Source organism: Rhipicephalus sanguineus, unplaced genomic scaffold (assembly GCF_013339695.2).
Source record: "Rhipicephalus sanguineus isolate Rsan-2018 unplaced genomic scaffold, BIME_Rsan_1.4 Seq5626, whole genome shotgun sequence".
Taxonomy (NCBI): Eukaryota; Metazoa; Arthropoda; class Arachnida; order Ixodida; family Ixodidae; genus Rhipicephalus; species Rhipicephalus sanguineus.
The window spans coordinates 18347-26671 of NW_023615518.1; the positions used below are offsets into that span (position 1 = coordinate 18347).

General features: G+C 44.5%; 1 long non-coding RNA gene across 1 annotated transcript; it reads left to right on the forward strand.

The window, feature by feature from the left end:
* Positions 1-1153: 1153 nt before the first annotated feature.
* LOC119377751 (uncharacterized) lies at positions 1154-8325 on the forward strand. The gene is made up of 4 exons (XR_005180865.1): positions 1154-1331; positions 1789-1950; positions 4821-5003; positions 8211-8325. It is a non-coding gene; the product is annotated as an uncharacterized LOC119377751 (long non-coding RNA).

Here is an 8325-nt window from a genome sequence, read left to right on the forward strand (position 1 = left end):
GCGAGTGTGTTGTTTTGCTTCTCCGAAAATAACGAGCAGTTATAGTCCATATGAGCGCGTGTATATTCTCCTAAATACAATAGTAGCTCACTGCAATACCTATAGAATTTTGTGGTGTCTTGACTTTTCTCTTGTGTCCGTGTTTGCATGTCCAGTCGTTTGACTTGTTTGTATAAGTTGCTTACTATATCTGAAGACAGGTGGAATCAGGAAGCATGACAGTTTCTATTGACCAGCCCTTTTTTCTAAAGCTCACGGCCCCGTCATTCATGATGAAAGCAATCAAATGACAGCCACTTGCAGCAGCCATTTCACGTGTAGTCATGGTATCTCGGTTGATTGGCCATACACTTTTAATTGCTGATGTTTAACGTTGTGAAACAGGTGTATGACATGGACAATTAAGCGAACCAATCCCATGGCAGCTTAACTATATAGGGCCCCGTATTATTTCTGTCAGCGCAACAACGCTGTTCGGCAACGCTTTTTTTTAGCACACGTAAAATGCGTATGCGTTAAACTGGCTAATTAGCGTACATTGACAGGAAATATGGTAAAACGCAATACCATTATCGTTTTTTAGTCTGTCCGGTACTCCGATATCGGAAAGGCATAACGTAACACCGGATTGGGTGTGCCGTAGCTGCCACCACGTCAAGTGGGGCCAGCTATGGAGGATTAAAAAAAAACGCGTAATCTATGCCCTACATGGTTTCGGGAGTGCTGATTGCTACTCCCTAAGGCTACAGCATCAATTATTTGAGTATAGCTTTCGAAAACGGTACCGAATCGATACGAATACTTTACTGTGGAAGTTTAAGAACATGAATATAAAGCAAACACATGCGTCAGTTCAGAGCTAACGAGCTACAGAGCGCACGAAGGCCACTTGATAAATTCGCGGTGGACGGCAACCACTTCCGGTGGTGTGGCCATGTGCTGCTTCGGGGGCACGATATGCGCAGTTCACACCCGGAATTGCGCTATACGCAAAACATTTTGAATATAGTGGAGTACCGGACAAACTGAAACGCTCTATTAACGTACGAAGCGCGCGCAGAGATGGCAGCGTTATTAATTAAGGGTGGGGGAGAGATCTACTTCTGGTGCAGCGCAAAAGCTATTGTGAGGGTGAACAATATGCCTTAAAGTTCCCACTTGGTATTGGAACAAATGCGCAGGGTCAGAAGAAACGAGCCGAGAATCTCGTAAAGGACACGGGCGTGGCACGAAGCCTGGTGGTTCTGAAACGGAGCACAAGAAACAACGTAGACCAAGTAGACCAATCAAACAAAAGCTCACCTCTGTAGGGAAACAGCGACCAACACATGGTAAGTGTGTCTCGCTGGCCTGTTGATACTCCCGCAAAATAGAATTAACCCAAAGAATGAAGGGCGAACGTATCGGCTAGTTGGTGAATTATTCAGTTAATGCGGCAAATTATCTATGCCCACGGAATTGCGTTGGTAGGAGATACATTTTTAGGCACTCCGTATGTTTTCTTATCTGACAAGAAAATTGCGTATCTTTCTCCTAGCAGGTCATGTTACTAACCTTTATCATACACTGACAGCTTCTTGCATTGGTGTCCATATCATATCGTTCGTTCTTCCTTATTTTTCTTGTTATTGAGGAGGTACTTGACGTATGTGTATTTATTTACGTGCTTGGCCACAATAAAGGTTAGTTTTCAGTAACATTCCGTTTTTGTCTTTCGCGCAGCTTCCCTATGATTGACTCACAATGTAGCTCTGCCTATAATCGGGGTGCTTCGAAACGAATGCGCAGGTTCCGAAGAAAACGAGGCGGGCACTAGCAGTGAAAGCGAGAAAGGACATGGCGGCACCCAACGGCCGACGAAGTCTGGTGGACAGCACCACCCAAAACGTAGACCAACAAAACCAACGAAGGGGAGACCCGGAGGTGGAACAAAACATTGGGCACCTTCGTGTAAGTATGAACATCTGTTATTTATTGCCCCGAATGCTACTCTAAATGAGGCAGTATGTGCTGGAACAGCGTAGCTTTGTCATTTTAGGCATGCCTCAGAGGAAGAGCGGGCGGTAAAGGGAGTTATACACGATTTTTCTTCAACTACGAAGCTTTGCTTTCTGAGGAATCCGTATGAATATCTTAGTCGCTTTGTGTTAGAAACGGGTGGTTGTCAGTTATTGCTTTCGTAACCTTTCCGCCGCCTTGCGGGGTTCCACAGAACTCATTTACCAAAGAGAGACACGAACTTCAATGAGAAACACCGGCCTTAGCTATGTGAATCTAGCCTGCTACAATAAAACGTGCAGCAGCAATCGATGACCATCTAGAAAAAATGCCCCCACATCCCCGAAGGGAATCGTGAGGAAATGCGAATGCATTTCTTGCGCCGAGAGTACACAGCGTAGTAATTTTAATGGCGCAAATTATAGACGAGACGAGGATTTGTACCGTAACCATTTCTTTACACATTCATCAGCACCTCTTTGTGTTGTCATTGTACCTGACGGCCATAATCTCGGCCTTGTGGTCGCCGTTGGCGTTTCACAGTGGCGTCTCAAGCACACATTTCCGGATGTTCTTGAGAGGCGCCCAGCCAGCGAACGGTCGAGAGTGAGGCGCGAGCGGACGGGCGAGTGGGGCGCAGGGAGGAGAGAGAGCGAACGGCGAGAGAAGGAGCGGCGAAGCACTGCACCTACCCTCTCCTACACTCTCTCGCACCACATGCTCCGGTTGATAGGGGGCGCCCGCGCCCGCAGCTGTTGCTATGAGAGAGGGAGTGAGAGCGGAGAGATAACACCTGCCGGCGCGCAGACAACGCCGGACGCCTGACATAGCCCGACTAAGAAATGCATTCGCATTTAAAACAGATGTTATGGCGATATTAGTGAGAACGCACAAAGGGAGGACATATTTTTGTCAATATTCAAGTAACAAAATGAGGAACTCGCAGCATATGTGGCGAACATATGACGCGGTGGTTTCCCGATCACCCCCTCGCATCGTGAAAGCATCGTGTCATACGGTCGCTTCATATGCCGCGCGTTGAACAGTCTCCTACTTTAATGTTAACGAACATCAATCCTTCCAATGCTACTTGTACCCTAGCATTGGAAATTGGGGGCTGAGAAATTTGCAGCATCTTTAGTGAAAAAAAAAATGCAGGCAGTTTGCACTAAGTCGCGCAAAGCTTGGCACAGCGATGCACGGGCCCGTTGCTTCTCGTGCGCGGCTTCCTGCTCGGGAGTACACACGTTCTTAGTGCGCCCCATGACTCTCTGGACAACATCGGGTGCAGCTAGGCTATGCGCTATAGAGCGGAGGTTGCGCGAGATGTCTCCGCCGGTGTACGTGGCTTAGCTACTGCGCATGCGCGGCTTGGCCAGGTGTTGTGGTATCTGGTCGCTAGACGACGCGATGCCTGCTTCCTCTTTCTTTCTATTTCTCCCTCTTTCTACTTCTTTATCTTTATTTCCTTGATGTTCTTTCTCTCTCTCTCTCTCTGGCTTTCTTTTTCTTTCCGCATTTTGTTCTCTCTATTTCTCTCTTTTCCATTCTTCCTGTGCTGTGTTTTTCTCTCTCCCCTTGTCCTTTCCCTACTCCTCGCCACCACATCTCTCCTCCAAACGCTCACTTTCCTTTCGCACTGCCTTGCTACACAATACTTAGGGCTCCGTGTTTTCGGATTAATCAGAAAAAAAATCTGATAAACTCTAGCCGGCAAACTGTTGACTATTTCGATTTATCCGATAAATTCCGATTTTAACGGCCAATAAGACCCTGTTCCTTTCCTCACCGAAAGGACACGTTCTGAGCGGTCATTGATATGTGATCTTAACCTCCCGTCAACAGTATCTCGTACACCGCACCCATTGCACATTTACCTAAGGGCTGGTCGCGCACGGATCGAGAGACGCCAACGCGTGTCGCAGGAGCGCTGGACGACATCTTTATAAACGGTCTCCTCGCGGGACTGGGGCACACCAGACGACACCGAATATACGGATCTCATGAAGTATTTTTACATCGATTACAACAAGCACAAAAGCAACAAACGTATACGTGTTTCGTATACAAATATTTTGTATTCAAGCTTGTGTGTATATGTGTTTGCGCGTTCAAACCTTCGTGATGTTTTCGTGTTGAGATATCATTTCATCTAAGATATTGGATTAGTAAGAAGAATGTAAAATTACAGTTCCAATTTAGGAGAATCCGGGATTCACGAAAAATAAACCCCGATAAATTCCGAATTTCCGCAAAAATAGACGTTATGACGCTCAACTTTGGATCCAGGGACCGCGGGTTCGAATCCCACCTGGTGATGAATTTTCTTTCGGCAACAAATTTTTCTCTTTCTTTTTATATCTTTCTTTCCGTCTCTCTCTTTGTTTCTCTATTTCTTCCTTTCTCTCAGTGTACTTTTTCTCGGGGTTAGTGCAGGCCAAGCCGTAGCGGTGAGAATGGGATTAGCCCAATTTCTGTGGCAGATGCCCGTTCATGATAATGAAAGAGCACGGCCACACATTTTACGTCGAACTTAAAGAGCTTCGCTGTTAATATATCGAGCGATGTTAATGATATATATATATATATATATATATATATATATATATACATATATATATATATATATATATATATACATATATATACATATATATACATATATATATATATATATATATATATATATATATATATATATATATATATATATATATAGAATGTCCTTTTGTAACAAGCTATCAGCAATTAGTTATGAAAATGTAGGCTCCTGTGTCGTGTTCGTGCCCATACATATTCCTCTTTACTCTTATCTATTTAAGCACCAAGTCATAGCGTGAAAGGAAGCTGCGGAGCACGACCAAGGAGAGGAAAGTGCGAAGAAAATAGCGGCATGTGGTACAACGACGGCGATTTCTACACTTGCTCTCGTGTGCGTGAAGGGATCTGTCCAACTGTCGGTTCGTTCTTCGAAAGCTGTGAAGACTGCATGCGAAAATGTCGAAGTAAGTGCTGCATTGATTTATTTGTCGGCATTGACATTGGTCGCATCCTTGTTCAGTAACGCTGATAGTTGGGCAAGTTGGTACGGGTTCATGATTAAACTAGGCGCAACGGACGCTAGATAGGGGCTTAATTGTCGCATGGGTTGAAGAACGTGGCAGCCCGATTCGGTGTTAAAGTAGTTTTTTCAGTGCCTAATCAGATGGAAAGAATATGCGCGCGCGTCAGCAAAAAAAATCACAGCATATCCACGGAGTGAATGATGATGACTGGGCGAAGCTGCGGAGGTTCATCGGTAAACCGTGAATCTTCCGTGAATTCTGCCCAGTGCATCATCACCGACGTGAGATCGGGCGCGTTTATACTAAAGGTTCGATGAGTTATGACGACTTGCAGCTCACTTTAGTATTACATGTACGCTGTGAATTTTCATTGTTTAGAAAACCATTGCTTTAGAAAACATCTGGCGTCTTTCGTTAAGCAGCTGGCGTCTTTTCGTTTTGCTTTAGAAACATCTGGCGTTCTTTCGTTGTGCTTTTACAAAACATCTGGCGTCTTTCATTGGTTTATTTCAACAATCAACGGCGTTTTGAACACAACTTTTTATTGTTTAATCACGCACAGGAGAAATCTCACCAGGCACTACCTTGGAGGTAAACAATGGCTGCTAATGGGAATGAGAGACAGAAGAATTCGGCTTTTAGCTAACACTTACACTTCTACTTCTACTAACGTTTCCTACTGGAACATGCCAATGGTTGCTAATGGGGAATGAGAGACAGAAGAATTCGGCTTTTAGTTAACGCGCACGCTGCGAATTTTTTATTGTTCAACAACGCACAGGAAAAATCTCCCACCGGCACCACCTTGGAGGTCAAGATCTGGTACTAGCGTTACGACTGGTTACGCACTACGACTGCGACAAGTAAGAGGGACGAACGGGTGCCGCCTTAAGGAGCTTCGCCCCTAAAAGGCAAGAGAAAGAAATGAGAAGGAAACGGAAGGGTGCGGTGTCAACCACCGATCCCCAGCCACTGACTGCGCCACGGGGGTTGTGTACAAGCTTCCCATGTCTTGTAACGCTGTATACATAGGACAAACCGGAAGGTGCCTCAATGTTAGATTCAGGGAACACTAGGCCAATTGCCGCACCGATGGCCTTTCACATATAGGCGCGCAGTGGAAAGAGTGCGGGTGCGCCCCTCAATTTGAAAAAAAAAACCAACGTCATCGCCAGGAATAGTAAAAAGACAACTCGCGAGATAATAGCGGCTTTGTACATTCATAACAGCAACTCATGTATCAGCGCTCCGTCCATCGCCCTGCAGCAAAAAGGAAATTTCGTATTTGAGCAGGCAAGTAGAAACCCTGTATGTTTTTATTACTTTTGCGTGTTTTTTGTGTGACCACGTGCAATTCTATAAGTGTGTGTCGACGTGAATAAAGTTCAGTTGAGAGTCCAGCGGCTGTGCTCGTGTATTCTTCGTTTGTATCTCGTGACCGTTGCGCCTAGTTTGGCCACCAGCGGCGACCAGCGATAACGCTGGAATCTTCTATAGCACACGCGTAAAAGGCTACACGTTTTACCGCTTGTCAGAGTATCGATGGCTGACGCCCTGTTCTCAGTAGTGCAAAGTGTGTATTGCTTGTAGTCTGACTTTCCGCTTCCTGGCCACAAGTTCGCCCAAATAAAGAGTTTCATCTTGGACACGCCGACTGCTTCAGTCGTCAACGACACGACCCCGTGAAAATATGAAGTACACGACCACAATTAAGCTCCAGTAAACACTTACATTTAGCAAGCCTGATTTCACGCCCTTCGAGACACAATCTTGGATGGATGGAGGAAAAAAAAGCTTTATTGCGAGTCCCGTAAAGCGCGATTATCTCAAAGCGGGCCGCTCCCACGTTGAGACAGAAAATCTGAGCTTTGCCACCGCAGGTTGCTCTGGACGGCCCAGACTTGGTCCCCGCAGTCATCGTTGGAAAAACTAACAAATGAAAAATATCGTCACAGGCCGAGAGGTTGTAGTTTTGACGCCCGTAACCCACGAAATTTTCTTCCTAGTTATTCTTTGCATTTGTTCGTGTGCGCTTTACGTACTTCATATCCGCGAAAAAAAGAGATGTCAGTAAGGTCTTGCTTGAGGGTATCCGGCATAAAACACTTTCGTTTTAAAACATTCTACTCCTACGCACCAATCAGATAATAATAATAATAATAATATCTGGGGTTTAACGTCCCAAAACCACCATATGATTATGAGAGACGCCGCACCAATCAGATGTAACGTTCATTGATTAGCATTTTTTGCCGCATTTTTACTATCAGGACATCCTTCCGTAAGTACTCTTAGTGCACACGTGTCCATGACTGCAATGTAGTGTATGAAAACTGTTGTCGGAGTGTTGGAGTCAGTGCTTTTTTGTGTTTGCTTCTCCGTCCTTATAGTACTTGCGGAACAAAGAAAAAAGTTTTCTATCATGGTCCGGCAAGTATATGCGGTGAGAATATTATGAGGCCTTGGTTAAGACGATGTTTATTAGGCCCGAAGACTGGGCAGCGAACAGACAGCTATGGCAGAGCGCGCACACACCAGATGATGATGGTGATGACACACAGTGACGATGAAGATAGAGAGACAAACTAATTGTGATGATTATGATGATGTACAGATGAGGAACAAGCGCATAACAAACGCCCACAATATTCATATATAAATGGACCGTAAAGAGTTATACTCGCCATTCCCTGTTACTACATTTTTTTATATGGCGTCTATGTTGGTTCACCAAACTGAGTTTCGATCATGCTGAAGTTTCCGGGTCTTCTTAATAATAAAGTTCGGTGTATCCAATATCTTAAAGCTTAATGCGTGTCTAAGGCATGTGGATTAGTTGCTTTATCGAATGCAAAGCACAATAGATAACATTTTATATTATTACAGCATAATGGATGCTCATTTTCTCGAGCTTTGAGGCCTTCCTTCAGTAAATTTTATTGGTCGATTAATGTGTTCTTCTTTTCTGAAGTATGAAGCAGGTAAGTCAACTATATGTTTGTTTGCACAACGCTTCATAATTTTGCTTTCTGGACAAATAATTTTTGTTGCAACACCTAGATTAAATTTTGAAAAGATTGTTGATGTTGAGCAGCTCGTGTGAGTTGCTTTATAAAATAACATTTCTCAAATGCGTTCCTTTTCTAGGGCACATGCTCAAAACGTGCGCGTACAAGACTTGAACGTGAAACCTGGCCCAGATTTCTGCATTCTCCGGAAAGTAGTTTGAAATAGTGATTACCAATAAAACATATCACAAGAA